At 40.5% G+C, this 11,173-nt stretch overlaps 1 pseudogene; it reads left to right on the top strand.

Moving 5' to 3' along the window:
- The first annotated feature begins 9,310 nt into the window (after positions 1–9,310).
- Positions 9,311–9,559, top strand: LOC118758559 (normal mucosa of esophagus-specific gene 1 protein-like; annotated as a pseudogene).
- Positions 9,560–11,173: the final 1,614 nt, after the last annotated feature.

The raw sequence follows: 11,173 nt of genomic DNA, 5'->3' as shown, positions 1-11,173 counted from the left end.
TGCTCTCCTAAATGCAGCTTTTCACTGCACATGGCCAGTCTGTGAATTTTTCCAAATCTGTCCATTCTGCTTCTCTTTTAATTATAGATTTCATTTTTGAAGTCATTTCTTTCCTCTTGCATCTTACTGTAACTATCCAGCTTCTTGCTCACACATTTCTTCTGGCAGATATATTAGTTTCTTGCTCTTAAATTCTGCCTTGCCTAAAGCCCTTGGAAATTCAGCCAAGTTCTTTGCCACTGTGTAACAAGCATGGCCTTTCCTCCAGCTTCCTATACCTTATTTCCTCATTTCCTTTTGAAGCCTCATTAGAATTGCCTTTACTATCCGGACTTCTACCAACATGCGGTCACAACCACTTACGTAACCTCTAAGAAGGCTCAGAGTTTCCCTGCAGCTATTCTCTTCTTCGAGCCCTCCCCAGAATTGCCCATAAAGCCCTGCTCACTGCAATACAGGATTTTTCCAGCATTCACTTCAAAATTATTTCAGCTTCTGCCATCACCCAATTCCAAAGCTGCTTCAGCATTTTCAATTATCTGTTACAGTGGGAGCCCCTCTCCACAATTTCAAGTTTTGGAGTTAGTCTATATCTCTGCTGCTACAACAGAAGAGTACAGACTGGCTAATGCATAGTGAACAGAAGTTTGTTTGGCTCATGATCTTAGAGCCTGAGAAGACTAAGAGCATGGTATCAGCATCTGGCAAAGGCCATTGTGTTGTGTCATCGAATGGTGGAAGGCAGAAGGTTAAAGGAGCGTGAGAGCAAGACAGAGCCAAACTCTTTGTCACCAGCTCCCTCTTGCCATAATAGCATTAATCCATTAGTGCATATAGGGCCTTGATGACCTAACCACCTCTGATAAGGCCCCAGAATTATTGTACTTGAGGATGACGTTTCCAACTTTGTAGGGTATGTTCAAACCATGACAAGGTCTTAAGTAACTTACTGGAATTAAATGATACAAACCCTTGCTATAGAACAAGCAGAGTGGACAAACCTATTCATCATATAGTCCTTCCAATGACAGAAGCTATTTTAAACATAGAGCATACAGTGATATTGCTGTGAAAATTAGATGAATTCTAACTCTCTTTATCTGGCCTTAAAGATCTTTTGAAATTTTCTCCAACATCCCAGTGTCTCTGCAGACACCAGCCCAAAATTGAATGCCTGGTTTTTCTTATAGAGCTTTTTTTTCTTGCATGTTTCTTTTTGTCAAAGAGACACTTTGTTTTCTGCTGTTTCTTTTTGCTGTTGTGTTGTGGTTTTTATTTGGGTTTTTTGTTGTTGTTGTTTTCTTTTTTTTTCTTTTGGACATGTTAACTTGAGATACTTACAGACCTGTTTTTGAACATATCAGGAAAAATTTTGACTAGTTTGGACTTATAGGCAGGAGAGAGAGATTGGTAAATCATCAATATATAGAGAGAATGTAGTCCATGGAATTACCTACATAGTAAATAGAGAAGGCACGAAAGTGTGACACCTGAGTCACAGAGAATTCCAATACCCTCAGAAAATGTGAAGAAGCTAGCCTAAGATATAAGAAGGACCAAGCGAAAGGATGGACAAACCCATTAGTAAGCAGAGTACCTACCTTATTATTGTAGTAAAGGATGAACAGTTCTGTTAACTCCTGCTGCTAGGTCAGGTTTACATCACTGTCCCCTTGCTTTATCAACAACTTATTCATCAGTGCCTTTGACATGAACTGCCTCCACGAGTGCCAAGGGAAAAGCATACTTGGAGGGGCTCCAAAGGAGCATCTAAAGGCACAGAGAAAAATTTCAAGCAGCAGTCAAGAAAAGAGTAGGACAATTAAGGTGGCAACTGGAGAGGGATGTGGAGTCACAACACTTTGTAAGATAGAAATACATTATAGCATGCCTCCATATCAGTGTGAATAAAAACCTTGCGAACGCTTGACTTTGAAATCAAGGAAGAAATTATTGTTATGTGAGTTGCTTGAAAACAAAGGGGGAGAGTTCGTTAAAAGTAACAGGAGCCAGCATTGTGGTACAGTGGGTTAAGACACCATCTGCAGTACAAGCATCTGTTCAAACCCCAGCTACTCCACTTCCAATCCAACTGCCTGCTAATGGCCTGGAAAAGCAATGAAACATGTGCCAAGTACTTGGGACCCTGCACCCTAGTGGGAGACCAAAATGATGTTCCTGGCTCCTGGCTATGGCCTGGCACAGCCCTGGTCATTATAGCCATTTAGGGAATGAAACCTCAGATGGAGGATATCTCTCCCTTAAAGTGCATTTAAATAAGTTAACCTTTAACAAATAAGAGACAGGAAAAAGGAATAGATATGGTGGTAGCAGAGGAGAATTTCTTGTCTGACAGCTGCCGTTTTCTTATCACACAGGTCTCAGAGCAGCCACCACTGTTCAGAGATCCATCCTTTTGTCCGCTCCAAGTCTCTCTCCATTTTACAGAACTTCACATAACCCAATCTTACTATCTTTATAATACTTGGGCTTTGCTATATTGTTGCATCCTTTGTTTACTTGTATTGTACATAGGTATACCTCACAACAACAAAAACTTTTTTAAAATATTTATTTATTTGCTTGAAAGTAAGTTTGCAAGAGAGAGGAAGAGACTGAGAGTGAGGTCTTCCATCCACTGTTTCACCCTCCAAACAGCCACAATGGCCAGAGCAGACAAGGCCTGAAGTCAGGAATTCCAGATAGGAGCTTCCTCTGAGTCTGCCTTGCGGGCACAGGAGCCCATAGGCCCTGGGCTATCCTCCATTGTTTTCCCAGGCCACAAACAGAGAACTGGATTGAAAGTGGAGCAGTCAGAACATGAATTGACACTAATATGGTCTGCCAGTGCCACAGACAGAAAATTAATTTGCTATATCACAACACTGGCACCCAGAATGGTCAGAGAACATGAAGAGTTGGCTTAATATATAATTATTTGATGAATTATCTAACAGAGGCTTTAGAAAGTAGCATTTCAGAAAACACGAATGATCTAAAATACACTATTAGCAGTATTAACTATTTGCTTCCTAGAGTCATTCTTAGAGGTGGCAAAGTGTACAGGTAGTTGTGTCTGTACTACTTTCTCCATGGGAAACGCCCACTCCCAAGAGCTTTATAATACCAACTCAGACCCTCACAGGCAGCAGGCAGGGAGCAGAAGGCACAGGACACAGAAGCTCCCACACAAAAGGCTCAGCTAGTCTTGCAGAACAACTGCACTTTGTGCACAATGGTGTAGAGGATGAAACAGATCATTCTGAAAATACAGAAAAGTCTGGGACGCAAAGCCATTAAGCAGGACAAAATTATTCTTAAATGATTGTCTAGCTCTTGTTTGTTTTCCGTAATTTTTATTAGCACTCCACCAAATCAGAGGTCAGTTACCATTGCTGTACTCATTTTTACAGAGCTGTAAACTGAAATGCAGAGATTAAGGGCTCTACACAAAGGAAGTCATCTGCAGCTGCTGAAAAAGAACTCCCAGACTCCCAGCTTTTCTCCGCCTGTCTAAGCCTCCCATCCCTCCAAGAGCATCAGTCGCACAAAGTGCACAGTTGGATGATCACGTGCAGCATTAATTGAGTACCACTTATTCATTATTTTTTCTTATGCTGATTTTACTACTCTGAACTGACTTGTGTTGACCTGCATTGAGAATATTTATAGAGAAGAAATAGTTCATCCATGAATATCGACTTCAAATCCAGCTATGAGTGCTGATGTGTTCCTTGCTTGAACCATGCCAAAAAGCAATTAGACATTACCCAGTGGGCCTGGATTTATTCTGTTATTTAACCAGTTAGGAAGGGAGAATCTATGAAATTATCTATGGCTAGGCATCTTGGAAATTTTCCCAGGCTATTTTTCAAAGGTTAACTGGAATTGTCGGTCACCCCAGGCAAACAGAACTAGAAGAGGGAAAAGAAACTGAGAAATAGAAATATAGATCATCTGAAAAGAAAGAAAATGTAGAATATGTGGGAGCTTTGATGAAAGGAAAATATAAAATAAAATCTAAAAATTTATCCCTTTCCTTTATTCATTTTTTTAGCAGTGGGATGGTTTTGTTTTGAAAAGTTGGTCATTTCTCCAAAATTCTGTTCCTTTAAATAAAATTCTTTATCTATTTGGATGAAAGAATTACAAACAAATGAGACACCAAGAGAGACGTGACATCTACTGTGTCAACCCCAAAATGGTCACAACAGCCAGTGGCTGAGCCAGATCAAATCCAAGATCCTAGAACTCCATTCTGATCTTCCACATGGGTATCACAGGCCCAAGCTCTTGAACCATCTTCCACTGCTTTTCCAGATGAATTATCAAGGAGCTCCAATTGCAGCCAGGACTCTCTAATCAGTGCTACATAAGGGCCATGCTGGCGAGCATGATGAATGATGGTTTAACCCACTATGCCACGAGGGTGGCTGCAAAAATTGTGTTCCCAAATGAGAAATAATATTCATTCTCCTCTGTCTCCAATGAAGGAAAATGTAATGCTCCAGATCCAAACCACATATTTGAGAAGTAGTCTGCTGGGATGCATGCAGAGTAATTTCCATAACGCCCCTACCCACTCCATTCATCACATAAAGTTTTTTATAATAATAAAATGAAAGTGCTGTTTGAGTATGTTCCCATCACATGAGGTGCCATCTAGTTAAATGATAAAAGCAGATCATTTTATAGGAATAATAAAAATATGATTCAACTTCTGCTCTTTTGCAATTTTTTCCACCTCTCCTTCTTTCTTTCTCAATTAATATTTTATCGTGTTTACTGGAAATCTTGGACCTTCCAAAATAATCAGGCTGCCATCTTCTGATTAATAAATGTCATCCTTGATCATATGAGCTAAAAAGCGCTTGCAGGATAGCCTCATGGCTAAAATCCTCGCCTTGCATCTACTGGGATCCTATATGGGTGCTGGTTCTAATCCTGGCTACTCTAATTCCCTTCTAACTCTCTGCTTGTGGCCTTGGAAAGCAGTCAAGGATGCTCCAAAGCATTGGAACCCAGAGGCTCCTGGCTCCTGGCATCGGATCACTCAGCTCAGGCCATTGTGGCCACTTGGAGAGTGAATCAGCAGGTATAAGATCTTCCTCTCTGTATCTCCTTTTCTCTGCATATCTACCTTTCTGATTAAAACAAATAAAACAAAGTAAATATTGGGAGAAAAAAGGAAAGGCCATTGATATGACACTATCTTTCCAGGTTTTGGTTTTCTAATCATCTCAATTGTCTTCCCTTGATCTTACACTTCATTTCCTTTTCTGGGAATTCTTTCCAATGACATGATAAAAATTGTAGAGAATGACATATGTCAAGGCTGTATCTGATAAGCCAAAGAACTTTTTTTAAGCAATAAGAGGAATCTGGAGCAGGTGACACGGCATAGCAGATAAAACCATTACCTGTAGGTTTCCAACCCACCTGGGCGCCAATTTAATTCCCAGGGGGTCCACTTCTTTTAAAAAAAAAAAGGAAGAGAAAGAAAGAAAAAAGAAAAGAAAAGAAAGAACAAAAGAGAAGAAAAGAGAGAAAGAAAGAAAAAGAAAGAATTAGAAAGAAAAAGAAAAAAAGAAAGATGAAGAAAGAAAGAAAGAAAGAAAGCACTCTTCCAAATTTAGGAGCAAATTTTAATTGGTTTGCTGTGTCATATGGTACAAAGATATTTAAATTTAATAATTCCTAAAATTTATTTTTTATTTTACGATCCAGCTCCATAGGCTCCAGGATGTCCCTTTCTCTTTCCTAGCTTCCCCCACTGATTTCCCTTATATTATTAGAATAGTATAGTCCTTCATAAACAGTAATAGGCCCATCATTCTGCTATTTAAGTATATCCTGACATTGTAGATATGCACAATAGCAGGGAGTCCAGCATCCTATTGTCAAGATATATCTTAACAACAATTTAACATTCTTGGATGTTCAATGTTGAGTGAAAAGAGCAGGACAAAATTACATAACAGTGCTTATAGTTATAATATGAGAAGAAAATGGAAATACAATAAGATGATGAAATCTTACATTTTTTCTCTGTATTCTAAACTTTTAATACACTTAAAACATATTATGTTACTTAGCTTTCACTTAAGATATTTTGTAACATGGAAAGACCTACATTAATTCAAATTCTTCCTTTTCCATTTAAGGTATTTTTTGGTTTTTGGACTAGATGTTTCTAAGTAGAAAACATATTGCGATTCGGCCAAGTTTCTATTCCCTGAGCCAGTTGATAAGGGCAAGGATTTAGGAGGAGAAAGAGTTACAAAATCAGAATTTTATTAAAACTGTCTGGGATTTTATAGATGATCTGTTTGAAACCCAGCATTTTATAATGGAGACACTAAGACAGGATAAAGCACGAAAAATATAAAGAGTAGATATGTGGATTGCTCCAATAGCCATGTTGTGGATTTGATGCAATTTTTGCATTACTAATGATTTCAGAGGGCTCTCCATATGATTACCCGTGTGAAACAGCCTGTAGAATACAGCTGTCTTTCAAACTCATTCTTGCTGTCCCTATTTTTTCCTAATCCCCTTCAGTTCTTTGCATCCAAAAGCCCAATTCTCTGGAGATTCTGCAGAGCCAGTGTTTACAAAACTCAGAGATAATGTTGAGGGTATCTTTTACAGTTGCCTACTTTCCAGAAAGAAGATACAGCAAAGATGCTATCCAGCCCCCTCCCTCCACGACAGATCATCCCTCCAGGGCTGAGGCTACTCTTGTACCAGCTTCTTGGAGTGAGGGACCACTCAATGCTTAGGTCATCTCTGAACCCCCCTTTGACCCTAGTGGTCCAATCCACATTGCACTACCACTGGAGGTAGCAGTCTGCATTTAAGGACTGCTCTGTGTAAGAGTGAAAGGACCCCATCTGCTTGCCTCAGGGTGAGAAAATGAGGTCTGTTTCTGATCCACATATCTCCAAAGGACCAGTTGAAGTACTGTGTCCATGAAAGAACAGATTTACTTTGCTTTGTATCCATCTTGCCTCCATCCTTCAGCAAATCATCCCCAGGGAACTCTCTGTCTCGAATTCTTTCTTCCAAGAACCTATGCTAAGACAAGGCAGCTGTACCATCACAAAAAAACAGAGGATTAAAAAGTTTATAGTTTAGGGCCCGGCAGCGTGGCCTAGCGGCTAAAGTCCTCGCCTTGAATGCGCCCCAGGATCCCATATGGGCGCTGGTTCTAATCCCACAGCTCCACTTCCCATCCAGCTCCCTGCTTGTGGCCTGAGAAAGCAGTCGAGTACGGCCCAAAGCTTTGGGACCCTGCACCCGCATGGGAGACCCGGAAGAGGCTCCTGGTTCCCAGCATCGGATTGGCGCGTACCGGCCCGTTGCGGCTCACTTGGGGAGTAAAACATCGGATGGAAGATCTTCCTCTCTGTCTCTCCTCCTCTCTGTATATCCGGCTTTCCAATAATAATAAAAATCTTTAAAAAAAAAAAAAAAAAGCTTATAGTTCATTTTGACCAAGACCATATTGTTTTCGACTTTATATTGATGAAATGTGAAAAATGGAGATCTGGTCTCAAATTGATAGACCTTCTCTTCTCAGGAGTAGAATTAGAGAGCTGAACAATCATCTGTTGCATTTGATCAATGAAAACAACCAATCTTGATTGAGTATTCAATTCTTTAATAACCAATCTTATATTAACAAATTTGTTGTATCTACTTTGTTGTCTCTGTTGGTATTGTTAGGTATATATGGTAGTATATTTACCCTGTAGCTTGTCATTACATTTGCTACTTAACTGTGTGATCACTGTACCAGAAATCTTTGTTATGCTCAAAGTGTGGTCATCACCCCGGGACTTGGAGATGCAGATTCACAGGCCGTACTCTGAACCCACTGACTCATAACCTGCCTGTTCTCAGGATGCCCAGTTGCCTCATATGCGCATCCAAGTTTCACAGTTTTGGAACTACATCACTCTTGTCAAATCAGCTTGTTCAGTTGCTCTGGACATGGCGCTGAGGACAGACTTTGGAGTCAGAATTCAAGTTTCTGACTTCATCTTGCTCACATTTTGACCAAGTATATCCTTATCAGCTCAGTGTCTCTTCCTGCATCTTTAAGATTATTTAAAACAACATATGGTGTTGTTAATTTTTTTCCTTCCTGTTGCTTATTTTATTTTGCAGCTTTTCATTTTAAAAAAAAAGATTTATTTTTATTACAAAGTCAGATATACAGAGAGGAAGATCTTCCATCCGATGATTCACTCCCCAAGTGACCACAATGGCTGGTGCTGCGCCCATCCAAACCCAGGAGCCAGGAACTTCCAGGCCTCACACACAGGTACAGGGTCCCAAGGCTTTGGGCCGTCCTCCACTGCTTTCCCAGGCCACAAGCAGGGAGCTGGATGGGAAGTGGAGCTACTGGGACTAGAACCGGCACCCAAATGGGATCCCTGCACATTCAAGGTGAGGACTTTAGCCATTAGGCCACCGTGTCGAGCCCTGCAGCTTTTCATTTAAGGGGATGTATAGTAACTATGTAATGGAGACTATCATATCTAGCAGCAAGTTATTTAACTTCATGGCATTGTAGGTTTCTATTTTTTTCCTGTTGTTGATTTTGTATTGTGGCTTTTCATTTAAGGTGATGTATAGTAACTGTGTAATGGAGACTATCATATCCAGATGTGAGGATACAATGCAGTATGCATTTCTACTTCCAGACTAAAGATGGATTCCCAATGAGACTGTTAACTATATCTTCACAATAGAATGCTGGACTCTCTGCCATTGTCCACGCCTGTAATAATGGACATATGACTGTGTATGAAAAACTATACTATAGTAATGATATAGGGGAACTCAATAAGGGGGGAGGGATTTGGGGAGGGGATAAGTGAAATCCCACAATCTATGGAACTGTATTATAAAATGATAATAATGGGCCCAGCACCATGGCCTAGCAGCTAAAGTCCTCACCTTGAACACGCCCCAGGATCCCATATGGGCGCCGGTTCTAGTCCCGGCAGCTCCACTTCCCATCCAGCTCCCTGCATGTGGCCTGGGAAAGCAGTCGAAGATGGCCCAATGCATTGGGACCCTGCACCCATGTGGGAGACCCGGAAGAGGTTCCTGGTTCTCGGCTTTGGACCGGCAACCACCAGCCGTTGCGGCTCACTTGGGGAGTGAGTCATCGGACGGAGGATCTTCCTCTCTGTCCTCCTCTCTGTATATCTTTGTAATGAAAAATAAATCTTTTTAAAAAATGATAAAAATAAAAATTTTTTTAATTCTAGATTGTGCATCCTATGCCGAAGTCATCATGAGTCTTTTCCAACTCCTGATGAAGAAGAAGGAACTCATTCCTTTAGTGGCCTTTATAAGCTTTGCAGCAGTCAGAGGCTCATCCTTTGCTGTGTATTCCTTGCAGAAATCAATGTGATCATTGATCAGAAAAGAAATCCAGAAGCCTGGGAAGCTGTGGATCCATGTGCGTCAAAAGCTTGTAACAATCAACCAAAAGTGGAAGCCCATTGAAGAGTTGGGAAAGGTCCACAAGCCAACCACATGAGCAGTCGTCGCCTCTTCCTTGCAAAGAGTGCTCTATGAATCTAGTGGAAACATTTCCACAGACTCAATTATGGGTGGCAGTGTGCAGAAGTGCTTCTGCTACATTTTTAGGGTTTGCCTCCAATTTTTCTGGACTCTGGATAAAGGATTAAAGGTAGCACAGTCCTAACTACATAGTCCAAACATAAGTCTTGGTGTTTATTATTGTAAATTTTTGAATTTTGAATATTGGAATTTGTGTATTTCTGATGCCAGGATGTGTTTTTTTTCTGAAATGTACAGATTTGTACATGAGATGCCTATAATAAAACATTTGTGCAAGAAAAAAAGCAGCATTTACCTTTAAGAACCTTTATGAGGAGCTATACATACTTGCTTTTATCCAAATAATATTCACTGATCATCTTTAATGGAACAGGCACTATTTTAAAGGCACCAACATTCGGAAGAACAAGACATATTCAAGTCCTGCCTGTTAATCATTCCATAAACATGCGCAGAGCGCGTACCCCATGTTGTGGTGCTAAAATTATGGCAATAAATAAAATAGACCCTTATGGAGCCAACAGTTGAAGACAAGACAAACATTGAGTAACTCATTACCAGAAAACATGTCAGTGCTACAAAGAAAAACTGTAGGCACAGTGAGAGCTCATATTAAGGGAATTAGTCTACATTCCAGAGGGGAGTTCTCAAATCTTCCTCATGTTGCCTACTGGCTAATATGAGTATATAGACAAATAAGCATGAAATCCCAACACTGTCATCTGTGTGATGTAGAGAGTGATGTTTGCTGCAGAGATCCAGCAAGTAGACACAGTGGTAAACAGCAGATAAGATGAGGATAGGCCGAGAGTGCTGAAGGAAGCAGCGGACAAGACAAGGATGGGCCAATATGGCTGAGGGAATTATCTCAGATGACATTTCATTCCTTCAGTCTTTCAAAATGATTTTTTTTTTTACAATGACTCAGATGGAGGAATGAGCATGCATTACTTCAGAGGTTCACACAACAGTGATATAACCATAAACACATTGCAAAGGACACTATTGCACTACAGAATTACCAAATGTACTAACAGTGAACATGGCAAATGACATAGTAGATTTAATATATAAATATATATTCATTTATTTGAAGGGCAGAGTTACAGAGCTACAGTGAGAGCTCTTCCATCCTCTGGTTCACTCCCCCAATGGCCTGTGACACACACTCTCACCAATTTTGAGCCTTTTTACCTTGGGGAATTTCTTTATATTCCATTAGCATATTATAGTGTCCAAAGTGCAGAGTTCTGTAGCTTTGGTCTTAGCAAAATCAACTATAATTCATTACTTTTTTTTTAATATATGAACACATTTAGAGCTTAAAATGTCATTCCATTTATAGCCACAAATGTCGTCACCGCCCAGCAACAGCAGCGACACTAAAACGTCGAGGCATACTCTTGAGGGTCCGGGAAAAGCTGCCAACCAGACCCTTCACTGCCAAAAGCGGCTGCGTTTAAAACCTTCTCGCCGTGGCTCCTGTCCCCATTGGTCTAAGCTTTCTTCCCGCTTCTTCTCTCCGGCACCCTTCCTCCCATATTTCTTCCCGTACTTTCTGCTCAATTTC

Source organism: Ochotona princeps, chromosome 2 (assembly GCF_030435755.1).
Source record: "Ochotona princeps isolate mOchPri1 chromosome 2, mOchPri1.hap1, whole genome shotgun sequence".
Taxonomy (NCBI): Eukaryota; Metazoa; Chordata; class Mammalia; order Lagomorpha; family Ochotonidae; genus Ochotona; species Ochotona princeps.
This window is presented reverse-complemented; position numbering and strand designations above follow the sequence as displayed.